The following is a 16,238-nucleotide window of genomic DNA, read 5'->3' as shown; positions in this document are numbered from 1 at the left end:
TTGTTTCTCTATTCCTCCTTCATCTACCTTTTTCTCCCTCTTTCAACCCTCTTCTTTTACTCTTCTTCATTTTAAACTGAAGTGTATTTCCTTAATCTATTGTATGTATTTATTAATTTAATCACTATTTATTAAGTACCTTCTATGTGCCAGATATGCTGGATACAAAGGTAAAAACAAGAAAGACATGGCCCCTATCCTTGTAGGCTTCCCAATCTACTCTAGAAGGTAGCCTATAAAATACACAATTGCAATTTGATACTACCCAAAGCAATATACACATTTAATGCAATCCCCATCAAAATACCACTAACATTTTTCAGAGCTAGAACAAACAATCTTAAAATTTGTATGGAACCACAAAAGATCCAAAATAGCCAAAGCAGTTCTGAAAAAGAAAAACAAAACAGGAGTCATCAAGATTCCAGATTTCAAGTTATACTACAAAGCTGTAGTCATCAAGAGAGTATGACAAGGGCACAAAAACAGACACATAGATCAATGAAACAGAACAGAGAATCCAGAAATAGACCCACAACTATAAGGTCATCTAATCTTCAACAAAGCAGGAAAGACTACCCAATGGAAAAAAGATAGTCTCTTCAACAAATGGTGTTGGGAAAACTGGACAGCAACATACAGAAGAATGAAACTGGACCATTTCTTACACCATACACAAAAATAAATTCAAAACGGATGGAAGACCTAAATGTGAGACAGGAAACCATCAAAATCCTAGAGGAGAACACAGGCAGAAATATCTTTGACTTCAGCCATAGCAGCTTCTTACTAGATACATCACCATTGGCAAGGGAAACAAAAGCAAAAATGAACTATTGGGACTTGATCAAGATATAAAGCAAAGGAAAAAAAGCACAGCAAAGGAAACAATCAACAAAACTAAAAGGCAGCCTATGAAATGGGAGAAGATATTTGCAAATGACAGATCTGATAAAGGGCAGTATCCAAAATCTACAAAGAACTTATCAAACTCAACACCCAAAAAACAAATAACCCAGTTAAGAAATGGGCAGAAGACATGAATAGACACTTTTAGAAAAAAGACACCCAGGTGGCTAACAAACACATGAAAAGATGTTCAACATCATTCGGCATCAGGGAAATACAAATCAATATCATCTCATTGTCAGAATGGCTAAAATTAACAACATAAGAAACAACAGGTGTTGGTGAGGATGCAGAGAAAGGGGAAGCTTTGGGTTGAAGACCTATATGTAAGACCTGAAACCATAAAATTTCTAGAAGAAAACAAAAGCAGTAATCTCTTTAACATCAGTTATAGAAACATCTTTCTACATATGTCTCCTTTGGCAAAGGAAACAAAAGCAAAAATAAACTATTGGGACTATACCAACATAAAATATTCTCACAGAGGGAAGGAAACCAACAACAAAATAAAAGGACAATCTACTGAATGGGAGAAGATATTTGCAAATGATGTATCCAATAAGGAGTTAATATCCAAAATATATAAAAACTTATACAACTCAACACCAAAATAACAATAATAATAATCCAATTTAAAAATGGGCAGAGGAGAGGCGCCTGGGTGGCTCAGTCGTTAAGCGTCTGCCTTCTGCTCGGGTCATGATCCCACGGTCCTGGGATAGAGCCCCACATCGGGCTCCCTGCTCCGCGGGAAGCCTGCTTTTCCCTCTTCCACTCCCCCTGCTTGTGTTCCCTCTCTCGCTGTGTCTCTCTATCAAATAAATAAAATCTTTAAAAAAAAAAAATAGGCAGAGGACCTCAACAGATATTTTTCCAAAGAAGACACAGAAATGGCCAACAGACACATGAAAAGATGCTCAATATCACTGATCATCAGGGAAATGCAAATCAAAACAATGAGATATCACCTCACATCTGTCAGAATGGCTAAAATAAAAAACACAAGAAATAACAAGTGTTGGCGAGGATGTGTAGAAAAAGGAACCCTCATGCACTATTGGTGGGAATGCAAGCTGGTACAGGCACTATGGAAAACAGTATGGTGGTTTCTCAAAAAAATTAAAAACAGAATCACTATATGATCCTATAATTTCACTGCTGGGTATTTATCCAAAGAACATGAAAACACTAATTCAAAAAGATATATGCACCCTTATGTTTACTGCAGTATTATTTATAACAGCTAAGATATGGCAGCCACCCAACTGTTGTCCATCCATTGATGAATGGATAAAGATGTGAGATATACACATCATGGAATATACACACCATGGAATATTACTCAGCCACAGAAAAAATGAAATCTTGCCATTTGCAACAACATGGATAGACCTAGAGGGTATAAGGCTAAGTGAAATAAGTCAGTCAGAGAAAGACGAATACCATATGATTCCGCCCATATGTAGAATGTAAGAAATAAAGCAAACAAACAGAAAAAAGAGACAAACAAAAAAAGACCCTTCACTATAGAGAATAAACTGGTGGTTGCCAGAGGGGAGGTGGGTGGGAGGATGGGTGAAATAGGTGAAGGGGATTAATAGTACATTTATATTGATGAACACTGACTAATACATAGATGTTGAATCATATTATACATCTGAAACTAATAGAACACTGTATGTTAATTATACTTGTTAAAAAAATAAAAAATTTAAAAAGGAAAAAAATAGTGAGTTTTTATACATGTAAGCCCCTTGACTATTTTGTTTATTTGGGGTCAATTGTTCTAAAACAGAAAAAAAAGGGAAATTGAAGCACTATTAGCAAAATAATTACTGAACTTTGTGCCTAAGTAGTACAAGGAAAAATTCCAAACCTTGCAAAAACACAAACATACTTTGTAGAAATAAATTCTTAACTTGCTCCTCCTTATCTTGGTTGTAATATCACTAAAAGAGTGATTGAATCTAGATTCTCCTCCCTCCCAATTTCCATTTCCTGAATTTCAGTCTCTTCCTTGAAACTTTATTTCAGTTCACTTTCTTTACAGATACAGTGGCAACTGAACCACTTAACATGACAAGTATAAAGTATATTGACATAATATTTACAAAGAAAATTCTGGAAAGGAATAAAATAGTGATATATCTAAGTAAATTAAGGAAAGGCTAGTAGTTAAGAGGAAATTTCAAGATGGGTAACAAGTGGTTAAAAAAAAACAGATACATAAGGAGGGCAAAAGTGGGCCTCATGTGACAATATTGAATTTAAATGTACCTTGAGATGGATTATACTTTCACTGTGCTCACCCATCCCCCGCCCCCCTCTAAAATCCTGTTTGATTCCTACAGTACCTCATGGTTCGTCTCCCCCTCTGACTCCCCCCCTTCATTTTTCCCTTCCTTCTCCTAATGTCCTCCACGCTATTCCTTATGTTCCACAAATAAGTGAAACCATATGATAATTGTCTTTCTCTGACTTATTTCACTTAGCATAATCTCCTCCAGTTCCATCCATGTTGATGCAAATGTTGGGTATTCATCCTTTCTGATGGCTGAGTAATATTCCACTGTATCTATGGACCACATCTTTATCCATTTGTCTGTTGAAGGGCATCTCGGCTCCTTCCACAGTTTGACTCTTGTGGACATTGCTGCTATGAACACTGGGGTGCATATGGCCCTTCTTTTCACTACGTGAAAAGGCACGTATTGCATGGAGCACTGGGTGTTATATGCAAACAATGAATCATGGAACACTACATCAAAAACTAACGATGTACTGTATGGTGAATAACATAATAAAAAAATTATAATTAAAAAAAGGAGATGTATTATACTTTCAACATAAATTTACTTCCTAATGATACCATTAGGATAACTTATGTCTTTTTAGTACCTTGTATAAGGCAAATGGCTCAATTAATGTTAGCTCTTTTTAACACATCCATAAGTTGTACAAGAAACATCTATTAAGCATTTATGAGTAATTTTATTTTATTTTTTTTAATTTTTTTTAAAGATTTTATTTATTTACTTGAGAGAGAGAGAGAGCATGAGAGGGGGGAGGGTCAGAGGGAGAAGCAGACTCCCCGCTGAGCAGGGAGTCCGATGTGGGACTCGATCCCGGGACTCCAGGATCATGACCTGAGCTGAAGGCAGTCGCTTAACCAACTGAGCCACCCAGGCGCCCTATGAGTAATTTTAAAAAACTAACCAGACTTCTAAAGGAATTAGAAAAAGAAGAGCAAAGCTCTAAGTTAGTAGAAGGAAATAATAAAGATCAGAGCAGAAATAAATGAAACAGACATAGACACCAAAAGGGTTGGGGGGTGGGGAGAAAGATCAACAAAACCAAGAACTAGTTCTTTGGTAAGATTAACAAATTGATAAACCTTTAGCCAGACTCATCAAGAAAAAAAGAGGGAGGACTCAAATAAATAAGATCAAAAACGAAAGAAGAGAAATAACAAGCAACACAACAGAAATATAAAAGATTGTGAGAGTAGATGAAAAATTATATGCCAACAAACTGGACAACCAAGAAGAAGAAACCTGATAAAGTCCTAGAAACATACAATCTTCCAAAACTGAATCAGGAAGAAATAAAAAATCAGAACAGACCAGGGTGCCTGGGTGGCTCAGTCAGTTAAGCATCCAACTCTTGATTTGGGCTCAGGTCATGATCCCAGGGTCCTGGGATCAAGTCCCACATTGGACTCTCTGCTCAGCAGGGAGCCTGCTTCTCCCTCTGCCTGCCGCTCCCCCTGCAGGTGCTCGCTCTCTGACAAATGAATAAATAAAATCTTTTCAAAATTTTTTAAAAAAATTAAAAAGAGTTAATACCTATTCTTAAAAAATAGAAGAGGAAGGGGGTGCCTGAGTGGTTCAGTTGGTTAAGCATCCGACTCTTGATTTCAGGGTCACGATCTCAGAGTTGTGAGATCAAGCCCCGTGTCGGGCTCCACGCTCAGTGGGGAGTCAGCTTGAGATTCTCTCTATCCCTCTCCCTCTGCCTCTTCCCCTGCTCTTTCTCTCTCTCTCTAAAGTAAATAAATAAATCTTTAAAAAAAAGGGGGGGGGGGGCCACCTGGGTGGCTCAGATGGTTAAGTGTCTGCCTTCGGCTCACGTCATGATCCCAGGGTCCTGTGATTGAGTCGCACATCGGGCTCCTTGCTCAGCAGGGAGCCTGCCGTTCCCCCTGCTTGTGCTCTCTCTCTCTCTCACTCTCTCTGGCAAATAAATAAATAAAATCTTAAAAAAAAAGAACAAGTAAGAAAAAAACAGAAGAGGAAAGAAAACTTTGAAATTCATTCTATTAGACCAGCATTACCCTGATACCAAGGCCAGACAACGACACTCTTAAAAAAAGAAAACTACAGACCAATATCCCTAATGAACAAAGATGCAAAAATCCTCAACAAAATAGTAGCAAATCAAATTCAACCATACATTAAAAGGATCATTCACCACTACCACGTGGGGTTTATTCCAGGGATACAAAAATGGTTTAATATCTGCAAATCAACCAACATGATACACCATGTTAAAAAAAAAAATGAAAGATAAAAACCATACGATCATCTCAATAGATGCCAAAAAAAAAAAAAAAAGCATTTGACAAAATTCAACATCCATTCATGATAAAAATTCTCAACCAAATGGGTTTAGGGGGAACATACTTCAATATAATAAAGAACATATATAACAAACCCTCAGCTAACATCATACTCTATGGTGAAAAACTGAAAACTTTTCCTCTAAGATCAGGAACAAGACAAGTATGTTCACTCTTGCTACTTTTAGTCAACATAGTAGTGGAAGTTCTAAGCACAGCAATCAGACAAAAAATGAAAAAAAAAAGGCATCCAAATTGGTAGGGAAGAAGTAAAACTGTAACTAGTTGCAGGTAACATGGCACTATATGTAGAAAACCCTAAAGACTCCACCAAAAAACTATTAGAACTAATTAATGAATTCAGTAAAGCCGCAGGATACAAAATTAATATACAGGAATCTGTTGTTTCTATACACAAAGAAGAAAGAGAAATTAAAAAAAAACATTTACAGTTGCATTAAAAAGAATAAAATTCCTAGAAATAAATTTAACTAAGGAGGTAAAAGAACTAAACTCTGAAAACTGTAAGAAGACATTGATGAAAGAAATTGAAGATAACATGAATGGAAAGATATACCATGCTTATGGATTAGAAGAATTAATATTGTTAAAATGTCCATACTACCCAAAGCAATCTATATTCAATGCAATCCCTACCAAAATACCAATAGTACTTTACACAAAACTGGAACATAATCATAAAATTTGTATAAACTGAGAGTTGGCTGCTCAACCAACTGAGCCACACAAGCACCCCAGGGAGAGAGAGAATCTTAAGCAGGCTTCATGCTCAGCACAAGCCTGACCTGAGGTTCAATGTCACAACCCTGAGATCATGACCTGAGCCAAAATCAAGAGTCAGATGCTTAACCAACTGAGCAACCCAGGCACCCGCCAAAGCCATCTTGAGAGAGAAGAACAAAGCTGGAAGTATCACAATCCCAGATTTTTATGCTATAATACAAAGCTATAGTAATCAAAACGGTATGGTATTGGCACAAAAATAGACACATAGATCAGTAGAACAGAATACAGAGCACAGGGGCGCCTGGGTGGCTCAGTCCATTAAGCATCTGCCTTCAGCTTAAGTAATGATCTCAGGGTCCTGGGATCAAGGCCCTCATCAGGCTACCTGCTCAGCAGGGAGTCTGCTTCTCCCGCTCCCTCTGCCCCTTCCTGCTGCTCTATGCTGCCTCTCTCTCTCAAATAAATAAATAAAATATTTAAAGAAAAGGGGAAAAAAGGATACAGAGCCCAGAAATAAACCCATGCTTATATAGTCAATTAATCTACAACAGGGATGTCTAGGTGGCTCAGTCAGTTAAGTGTCTAACTCTTGATTTGGCTCAGGTCATGATCTCAGGGTTGTGACACTGAACCTCAGGTCAGGCTTGTGCTGAGCGTGAAGCCTGCTTAAGATTCTCTCTCTCCCTGGGGTGCTTGTGTGGCTCAGTTGGTTGAGCAGCCAACTCTCAGTTTAGGCTCAGGGCATGATCTCAGGGTTGTAAGATCAAGCCCCACATCAAGCCCTGCATCAGGTTCCCTGCTTAGCAGGAAGTCTGCTTGAGATCTCTCTCTCTCCCTCTCCCTCTTCTCCTCCCCTGCTTGTATGCATGCATTCTCTCTCTCTCTCTCTCAAATAAAAAAATAAATAGTAAAAAAAAAAAAGATTCTCTCTCTCCCTCTCCCTCTGCCCCTAACCCCCGCTTGCATACTCTCTCTCTCCCTCTTAAAAAAAAACAAAACAAAACAAAACAAAAACTAATCTGTGACAAAGGAGACAAGAATATATAATGGGGGAAAGACAGTCTCTTCAATAAATGGTTTTGGTAAAACTGGACAGCTATATGCAAATGAATGAAACTACACCATTTTCTTATACCATACACAAAGATAAATTCAAAATGGATTAAAGATCTATATGTGAGACCTAAAACCATAAAAATTCCTAGAAAAAAAAAAACAGGCACTCTTCTCTTTGACATCAGCCTCAGCAATATTTTTCTAGGTATATGTCCTTTGGCAAGAGAAACAAAAGCAAAAATAAACTACTTGGACTACATCAAATTAAAAAGCTGTTGCACAGTAAAGGAATTCATCAACAAAATAAAAAGGCAATCTACTGAATGGGAGAAGATATTTGCAAATGATATATCCAATAAGGAGTTAATATCCAAAATATATAAAGAACTCATACAACTTTCTAGCAAAAAAAACAAATCGGATTTTAAAAAGAGCACAGGACCTGAACAGACATTTTTCCAAAGAAGACAGATAGATGGCCAGCAGACACCTGAAAAGATGCTCAACATCGTTCATCATCAGGGAAATACAAATCAAAACCACACTGAGATATCACCTCACACCAATCAGAATAGCTAGTATCGATAAGAAATAACAAGTGTAAACCAAAATGTAGAGAAAAGGGATCTCTTGTGTGCTGTTGGTGGGAATGTAAATTGGTACAATCACTAAAAAAACAGCATGAAGATTCCTCAAAAAATTAAAAAAATGAAACATCACATGATCCAGTAATTCCACTGCTGGGTATTTATTCAAAGAAAATGAAAACACTAATTTGAAAAAACTATATGCACCCTTGTTTACCACAGCATTATTTACAACAGTGAAGACATGGAAGCAACCTCAGTGTCCACTGATAGATGAATGGATAAAGAAAATGTGGTATATATCCTGGAATGTTACTCAGGCATAAAAAAGAACAAAATCTTGTCATTTGCAACAACATGGATATACCTAGAGGGTATTATGCTAAGTGAAATAAATCAGATGAAGAAAGTCATATCCCATATGATTTCACTTACATGTGGAATAGAAAAAACAAAATGGGGGCACCTGGGTGGCTCAGTCATTAAGCATCTGCCTTTGGCTCAGGTCATGATCCCAGGGTCCTGGGATCAAGCCCTGCATGGGGCTCCCTGCTCAGTGGAGAGCCTGCTTCTCCCTCTCCCTCTGCCCCTCCCCCTGCTCGTGCTCTCTGTCTCTCTCCCTCTCACTCTCGCTCTCTATCTCAAATAAATAATAAAATGAGGGGAGCCTGGGTGGCTCAGTCCTTAAGCGTCTGCCTTTGGCTCAGGTCATGATCCTGGGATCCTGGGATCAAGCCCCGCATTGGGCTCCCTGCTCAGCGGGAAGCCTGCTTCTCCCTCTCCCTCTGCTTGTGTTCCCTCTCTCACTGTCTCTCTCTCTGTCAAATAAATAAATAAAATCTTTAAAAATAATAATAAAAAATAATAATAAAATGAAATCTTTAAAAACAAAAAAAAATAAAAAATAAAAAACAAAATGAACAAACAAACAAAAATAGATTCATAAATCCAGAGAACAAACTGGTGGTTGCCAAGTAGAAGGATGGGTAAAATAGGTGAAAGGAATTAAGAGATACAAACTTCTAGTTATAAAATAAATAATCATGGGGATGAAAAGTGCAGCACAGGGAATATAGTCATAATAGTGTAATAACTTCGTATGGTGATAGATGGTAAGTACACTCAATGGAGTGAGCACTGGGTAATATATAGAACTGATGAATCGCTATGTTGTATACCTGCAACTAATAACATTGTCAGTTATATTTCAATAATAAAAATATTAGTAATAACCAGAACAAATAATAAGACAGGAAAGCTTCTATAATGAATCACAGGCTAAAAGTAAAAAAAAGGAACATAATTTATTAGAAAGTTATTCATTTTGAAGACAATGATCAGACAAAGCTCTTCTGTGGCAATTACAGAAGCTTCTGCAAGTGGTTATCATAGCTTATAGATCTCAGAGATGAAAGAGAAAAAAACTATCCAGAGTAGGCAGAGACTGCTATTTGCCTGCCAATATCCAAATCGTCCCTTCCTTCTCAGTAACAAAAGCCCAGTTTTATTCGGGATAGCTATGCATCCAGCTACATTTCCCTGCTTCCCTGGTAACCTGAGCTTTGGTTTGGGAAGTCTCCTTAAAGGAAGAGGATCCCTCTTTGTCTTTGCCTTGCTGCCTGGAACTGGGTTGTGATGATTAGAACTCTGGCAGCTATCCTGGACTACAAGGACCAGTGCCACACCTTAGAAATGGCAAATCAAAGAACTGGGAAAAGCTTAGGTCCCTGATAACTTTATGAAGCTACTATACCTATCCTAGACAACCTACTTCAAGAATTATTTTACATGAGGGGCACCTGGGTGGCTCAGTCAGTTAAGCATCTGCCTTCAGCTCAGGTCATGATCCTGGGATTCCAGGATCGAGCCCCACATCGGGCTCCCTGCTCAGTGGGGAGTCTGCTTCTCCCTCTGCCCCTCACCCTGCTTGTGCTCTCTCTCTTTCTCTCTCACTCTCAAATAAGTAAATAGAATCTTAAAAAAAAGAATTATTTTACATGAGAAAATAAATATTGTGTGTTTAAGCCATCATTAAATCTGTTTTTACTTTTGCTATCTTAACTGATCACTTACCTTCAGATAGGTAAAGAATTTTTATCTCCTTTTTACAGATCAGGCAACTGAGATCCAGAGAGGTAAGATGACTTGCACAATATCAAATTAGTGACGAGGTGGGTCTTGGCTCCTAGGTCAATGCTTTTTCACTAAAAACTGACTCAACAAGTTCTAAATGTAAAAAAAAAAATGAAATAAAAACAGATTAAATATAAACATAAATTTAGCCTTATTACAGTGGTAATGGCATATGATAGTATATATACTTGTCACATCCTACAAATAGAAAAAGTACCAAATTTTTATGATGTGAAAGGAGACTAAATTATATCAAAATCCAGTGGAGAGGGGAGAGAGAAATATTAAATAAACAGAATCAAAGACCACAATAAACAAAGATTTGGGTTTAAGATGCCAAGGCTTTACCATATCACTCCTCTTGTAAATAAGAAGAATTCAGACTAAAAGCTTATTTTCCTCAGCAATGAGACTTCAAGATATAGGTTAAGTTTTCTCCTGAGATTCTTAACTGAAATTTTTCTTAAAATCCTTAACTAGAATCTTTCTTTACTCTTACCACCACTTTAAAAAATTAACCTTGGCCCCAGTCTTAGTCACAGAGATCAGTAATAAAGCAAAATAGCTCAAATTTTCTTTTTTGAAACCCCACTACCTATCAAATACAAGGCAGTTGGCTCATGTGCAAACCCACTGGTGAACAAAAGGAATTATTTCTAAGCAGTCTATAAAGAAAATAAGCAAATAAAATATCTTCAGATTTTAAGAAGACATATATTTCTTTCTTTTTATGGTATATTAACATAAAATCATCTAAACAGAGAGTGATCATGCACGTTATATGTAAAAAAAAAAGGCATATGACTTTTATTAACACAGCATGGCCAAAAATAAACAACAGATTGAATCCTTATCACTCCCATTTACTGGCAAGCTATTTGCCTCTCTGATTCTCAATTTTTCTGCCTATAAACTGAACTAATACATCTTCATAAGTTTTTGATTGGCTGAAAATAAGAATGAATACATGGTAATTAGCACAAAGCATGGCAATCATAAATGCTCAGTAAATATTAATGCCTTTTGTGTCTTGAAAATGAAATAGCTATATAAAGTAATAAAAATCTGTTCCGTAAACACGCAAAGTTATAGAACCTAAAGAGCAATATACCAGTTTGACATACAACCTTTAAATGTCATTTTTGGAAAGGCTGCATTAGAACTCTCCTCTGAGCATTGCCACAGCCAAAGTCCTGATGCAGCTATAGGCCAATGACAAGAATACATCCAACAAAAGAGGAATACAATCTCTTCCTCCCTGGGATTAAAACAAGAGTCCCAAGTTTCTTTCTCCAAGGCACTGCCCTTGGCCAGGAAACCTGGGCTGGTTCTTTTTGCTGTCAATGTCATAATTCTAACTGTGAAAAGGAGCAGGGTGGAGAAAAATAAATGGCTTCTGAGTTTCTCAACGGCAGCAGTGATGAGGGAGACCAGTACCCCAGTACTCAACTCCATTTTTCCCTTTAAAAATGAGAGTCCACAGGAAAGCAAGATTCAAAGTAAAGTATCAGATGTCTGACCAGCTGAGCTGGACTCCAACCCTTCCATGAATCAAGACATTAGTATAGATATTCGGGTGCCTGGCTGACTCAGTCAGTGGAGCATGCAACTCTTTATCTCGGGGTTGTGAGTTCGAGCCCCACTTAGGGCATAGAGATTACTTAATTTAAAAAAAATTTTTTTTTTTTTAATGAGAGTCCAAAGGAAAGTGAGATTCAAAATAAAGTATCAGATGTATGACCAGCTGAGCTGTATCAAGACATTAGTATAGATATTAATGTCTTTAATGTACATATCTGTAGAAAAGGACACCAACTAAGGACACCATCATATTGCCTTTCTTTTTTCAATCTTAATTGGTTACAGTATCCTTGATAATAGGCTTAATGAAAGCAGATACTGTTTCTCATCTGTATCACTCAATAAACAAATGTATTAAAATTACAATATCTTGGGCACCTGGGTGGCTCAGGTGGTTAAGCGTCTGCCTTTGGCTCAGATCATAATCACGGGATCCTGGGATCGAGCCCCGCATCAGATTCCCTGCTCAGCGGGGAGCCTGCTTCTCCCTCTCCTCCTGCTCCCCTGCTTGTGCTCTCTTGCTCTCTGTCAAATAAATAAATAAAATCTTTAAAATAAATTTAAAATTACAATGTCTCCATTATTCATATATACTGTACTTTGGATAACTAAAATACAATATGCCAAAAAGCTCTGCCAAATTTTAAAAAAAACAATTAAAAAATTTTTTAAAAAGCTCTGCCAAAAATAAAAGCATGCAACTGCTATCTCAATTTCCACTAGGTTGCTTTAAAATTTTTAAAACAGAATTCTGGGACCAGAAATGATCTCAGAGGTGGTTTGGTTCAGACCCAACTTTTACAAAAGGTTATAAAGCATAAGGAAGCTAACTGACCTGGCCAAAATTATTTGACAGAGCCAGGATTGGAATCTGGCCATCAAATTCAAATCAAGAATAATTTTTACCATTTCATGTTTTTTTTTAAACTTTGGATTGAAAATCAATAAGCGATTGAGATTTTTTTTCCTTAAATAAATTATTTGAAATTGTTAGGAGTCTGTTTTTTAAAGTCTATAAGCTAATTGCACATATCCAACATAAAAACAACAAATGTCCCCCTTCTAGACCTTCAGATATTTAGAAAGAGTTAATCATCTATCATACCAAATACAGTCAACTCAATTACTCACGATACTTAAAAGATTATCCACTTTAGGGATTACTTTCAATGCATGTTAAAATCCTATATTTGATTCCTCCAGCTACCCAATACTTAAAAGGGTATTTTCCTCATTCACCAAAAGGGCCCTTAGAAAGTAGAAAGCAACTTAAATATTATTCTAAATAACAAAATTAATTGGATATATCTATAGAGATATACAACATATCCCCAAACAAAAAGACACTGGTATTGATTATACTACTGATAGTCTATATTAGCAACCATGATTAATAACTAGTGTTTTGAAAGGTACCCTCATTGTTTTCATTGTGCATTTCGTTTTAACTGGTATTTACAGGGCACAAACCAACTTGGCAAAAGTTGAACGGTAAGTACCGATGGGCAGATTAAGGTGAACAGAGCAGGGACTTAGGCCATGCAAGATGGGTATATTAAGATTGCTGGAAGAGAGGGCGCCTGGGTGGCTCAGTTGGTTAAGCGATTGCCTTCAGCTCAGGTCATGATCCTGGAGTCCTGGATCGAGTCCTGGATCGAGTCCTGGATCGAGTCCTGGATCGAGTCCCACATCGGGCTCCCTGCTCAGCAGGGAGTCTGCTTCTCCCTCTGATCCTCTTCCCTCTCGTGCTCTCTATCTCTCATTCTCTCTAGCTCAAATAAATAAATAAAATCTTTAAAAAAAAAAAAAAGATTGCTGGAAGAGAACAGCACTAGTAACCACAAGGAGGCGGAAATGAATTTTTCACTAGCAAGTTAGACCGGATCATGGAGAGTTTAGAGAACAAGATGAGAAACAGGAGTTTCCATGTTCACCCCAATCACAAGAGTAATAGTATTTGAGATTTCTCATTCTAAATTTCCTTTTTTTTTAAATTTTGGGCCCTATTAACTGAGGAATATTTGTTGAGACATTTGTTCAGCATTTATTGAACTTGCTGATCAAGTTTTATGAAACAAGAACTCGCATTCAACTTCAATCAAGATGAATCCTGAGATAATATCTATGAGGGACAAGATGCAAAAATGTATATATTGCCTAACTATTCAACAGAATTCACCAGGGAAGGCCCTAAGAAACAAAAATTTAAATAAATCATAAAAGAATCTATAGGTTTTAGGATCCAAATCTATTATACCTATAGTCATTCAACTTTTAACTAATTCCTTAAAGCAAATGTTTCCTCAATTCTTTCAATTCTTACAGGGCAAGTCCAGAATCTCCTTCAAACTATCAGAAATATTTGCATCAGTTCCAAATCTATTAACCATACTACTTTTAATAAATTTCTTAAAGCAACTCTCTCAGCATATTTTTTTCCGATTCTTTAGAGAAAGTCCACAATCCCCTTCAGACAGAATTGACTATCAGAAATATTTGCATTTAACCTCCTTCTTCCCCTTCCCCCCTTTTCAGCCAAGATAATAGTAAGTGGTTTGATGTTCATATTCATCCATGGATTTAAAAGCATTAATAAAAGGCTTAGATGGGAGCACTTATTCAATTGTGTAAACGTATATTATCCAATTTAGGAGTTTAGTGGACACTCTGAGAATCTCAAGAGGTTCTGTCTCCCAGAAATCAGAATAATGGCTCAAGGGTCATGTTCATATTTTCTCCCTCCTTCTTTCTCTCCCTCTTTCCCTGTTCCTGTCTCTGTCTCGATATTATAAAATATCTGGATATTGTGGGACGCCTGGGTGGCTCAGTCCGCTAAGTGACTGCCGACGGTTCAGGGCATGATCCTAGAGTCCTAGGATCGAGCCCCATGTCCCCATGTCCGGCTCTTCTCCCTCTCCCTCTGCCTGCCGCTCCCCCTGCTTGTGCTCTCTCTCTCTCTCTCTGACAATAAATAAAATCTTTAAAAAAAAAATCTGGATATTGTAAAATAATCGCCACCCAAGACCAATTGCCAGCACCGACCACAACAGTAACTACATTTGTTCGCGGAGTTACCATTTAGGAAGTGCAATAAGGAAGTGGGAGTACTATCTCCGAAACAGAAAGAGCTAGTCTCACAGCAATTATTTCTCACTTAAGGGAAAACAATACCACAGCTGACACGAACTTTCTCTAAGTGTCAAGGACTGCGGGGTTAACAGACAGGCAGAAGAGCAGGATTCGCCGGCCTAGTTTTGCTTGACCGCGCCGGGGGTTATGTGCATCAGCAGGGAACTGGTGGGTACACCCCCCTTCTCAGTGGGCACCTCTTTCGCCCAACGACCTGCCAAGGCGAGGCTGGACCCTGTCGGGGTCTCGGTCCTGCACTCACCCACGCCTGCTCCCGGCCAAGAACCTACCACCTTCATCTACCCCAAAGAAAGCTTGAGTGCCCTGCTGCGAGTGGAGTGGAAAAAGGGACCCCACGCTTCAGGTTGCAACTGGAAGCGCCCCTCCACCGGTGCCCGCCCACTGCGGTTTCCCCCGCCATTCTCCATGCAGGGTAGGGCAGGCGAAGCCCTGAGCCCTATCTCAGGACCCGCTCCAGCCTCCCGCCGCGCTGATCCGCACCCACTTCGGGCCCCCGGCCTTACCAAGCCGGGTCTCGGCGCTCGAGGCTCCGCCTGCTGAATGCACGCAGTGCATAAACCTGTCTCTCCAGCCCCCCGCCCGCGTTTTTGCTCTGGACCTCTGTTGACCGCGCGCTCCCGCCTCTTCGCTGCCTTGGCGACAGCCCCCGCCCCTCCGACAGCCTCTGATTGGTCCGATTAGGATCGCGGAAGTTGCCGATTGGCGGGGCGGAGACGAGGCCGCTCCCGCTGGCTGAGAGGCGGGCGGCGGGGAACCGGAACGCGAAGGAGCTTGGGGGAGCCTAAGCCAGGAGGGACGTGGCGCTCTGCGACGCGGGCGGGGAAGCCGCGCCCCTTCCTTCTCTAGCTTTCATGGAGAAGCCTGCGAAGCTGGAATTTGGGTGGGTGAGGTGCTGTCCCGGGATCGGGACAAAGCCCCAGGGATCGCCTCCCCCTTGGCCGCTGGCCTACGCCGGCAGCGCTCAGACCGGTCAGAGATAGGCTGTCAGGCCCATTTTCGCCTATAGGCCTCGCTCGGGGTGACACCCCCGGCCTCCTCGCGGCGGGAATCTTTTCTGGTATCCGCATCCTCACCAACCGCGGTGGTGCATGCAGGGCCCTCGGCCACCGAGCTTGATTGCTTTTTACTGCCCCTTCTCCCATCTCTCACACCCTTCTGCGCACATTATCTCTTTTCTCTACAGCCAACCGCTCCTAGAATTACTCCACTCCCCCTCACTTTAAAGGTGGGAAAACAGGCTCAAAGGTATAAGTGGTTCGAGGGTTAGAGAAGCTTTTGGACCCTCGAGGCTGATTCCAAAGCATGTCTGCCAAATAATAGTACCGCCCAAAACAAGTTTTCTAGCTTGCAAAAAATGGTATCTATCTCAGAGTTGTTAGTGAAGATTAGATGAGTAAAACATTGCAGAAAACCAGTACAGAATCTGCTGCATGTATGTTAATCATGGTTGCTTCTAT

The 16,238-nt window shown here is 39.3% G+C and overlaps 1 protein-coding gene and 1 long non-coding RNA gene across 6 annotated transcripts in view; one reads left to right on the top strand and one right to left on the bottom strand.

The window, feature by feature from the left end:
* NUCB2 (nucleobindin 2) overlaps window positions 1-15,414 on the bottom strand; it is a 54,021-nt gene extending 38,607 nt beyond the window's left edge. For 4 of the 5 annotated variants that reach the window (XM_027581343.2, XM_027581346.1, XM_027581345.2 and 1 more), the window contains exons 1-2: window positions 15,285-15,414; window positions 9,991-10,143 (exon numbers count right to left, since the gene is read on the bottom strand). The gene's annotated coding sequence lies outside the window, so the exon portion shown is untranslated. Of the gene's footprint in view, window positions 1-9,990; window positions 10,144-12,009; window positions 12,072-15,284 lie in introns of those variants that run through there. The other variant, XM_027581344.2, reaches the window with a different exon arrangement.
* Window positions 15,415-15,530: 116 nt separating this feature from the next.
* LOC113915418 overlaps window positions 15,531-16,238 on the top strand; it is a 44,343-nt gene continuing 43,635 nt past the window's right edge. The window contains exon 1 of the long non-coding RNA XR_003517655.1: window positions 15,531-15,661. This is a non-coding gene — a long non-coding RNA (uncharacterized LOC113915418). The remainder of the gene's footprint in view (window positions 15,662-16,238) is intronic.

Source organism: Zalophus californianus, chromosome 11, assembly GCF_009762305.2.
Source record: "Zalophus californianus isolate mZalCal1 chromosome 11, mZalCal1.pri.v2, whole genome shotgun sequence".
In the NCBI taxonomy this organism is placed as follows: Eukaryota; Metazoa; Chordata; class Mammalia; order Carnivora; family Otariidae; genus Zalophus; species Zalophus californianus.
The sequence above is the reverse complement of the archived record's forward strand: the minus strand, read 5'-3'. Positions and strand labels throughout refer to the sequence as shown.